We start from the raw sequence: 782 nt of genomic DNA on the forward strand, positions 1-782 counted from the left end.
CTGTGTCGATAGGGTGCCTTTCTGTGCTAAGTGTCCCAATTACCTGAGGTAGACACTCTTGGTGCACCCCCTTGTGGGCTTTGTGCACAGTCTTGTTGTAATTAAGCCTTGATTGTTGTAGTTATCACTGGGAGGAATTGACCTCCAGGCCAATTGGCTGTGAGAATCAGCTGTGTCTGCAGTGGGAGAACTTCTGTGCTGGAGACACCCCTCTGGGGCAAGACTTGCTTCAATGGGGCTTTGGTGCTCACTGAGTCTGCCCACTGAGTGTGTCCTTTATGGTTCCATGGAGCTGAAAACTGGATGGCTCCACTCTGACCTCTGGGTTTTCCTGGCTTCTGGATCTCTAGGGAGGAGCTAATCTAGCCTTTGCCTGAGGCTATCCAGCAAAAGCCTCCCTACAGAGCTTGGGCAGGGCAGGTCCCAGGGGATCAACAGGGCGGGGCTAGCAGTTATGGCTGCTCTCAGTCTTGCCCTCAGAGGCTCTGCTTCTCAGTGTCCCAGCAATCGCTGCAAGCCCCTTGGAGAGAAAGCTGTCCTTGGGTTCCGACCAATTCCAGACAGTCCCGCTTCTCCCATATGAGTCTCGGTCCCTAGAGACTCGCCCGGAACTGGAGCTCAGAGCCTGAGACTCCCTCCCGATTGAAAATGACAACCACGCGCTCAGCCGCCAGCCCGCTCTGCATGCACCTCCGCACCTTAGTATTTTACTTCCGTACTGCGCCTCCTCTGAGTCTTGGTATGCTTTTCTCTTTCCTTCTAGTTGTAGAATTTCCACTCAG

At 53.8% G+C, this 782-nt stretch overlaps 1 protein-coding gene and 1 pseudogene across 1 annotated transcript in view; both read left to right on the forward strand.

Moving 5' to 3' along the window:
- The window catches only part of LOC106727121 (maestro heat-like repeat-containing protein family member 1), a gene marked incomplete at its 3' end in the record, with an annotated part of 36,774 nt that overhangs the window by 10,397 nt on the left and 25,595 nt on the right, over window positions 1-782 (forward strand). The window lies entirely within an intron of this gene.
- The window catches only part of LOC102256812, a 3,467-nt pseudogene that overhangs the window by 1,620 nt on the left and 1,065 nt on the right, over window positions 1-782 (forward strand).

The sequence above is a fragment of the Myotis brandtii genome, unplaced genomic scaffold (assembly GCF_000412655.1).
Source record: "Myotis brandtii unplaced genomic scaffold, ASM41265v1 scaffold3725, whole genome shotgun sequence".
NCBI lineage: Eukaryota > Metazoa > Chordata > Mammalia > Chiroptera > Vespertilionidae > Myotis > Myotis brandtii.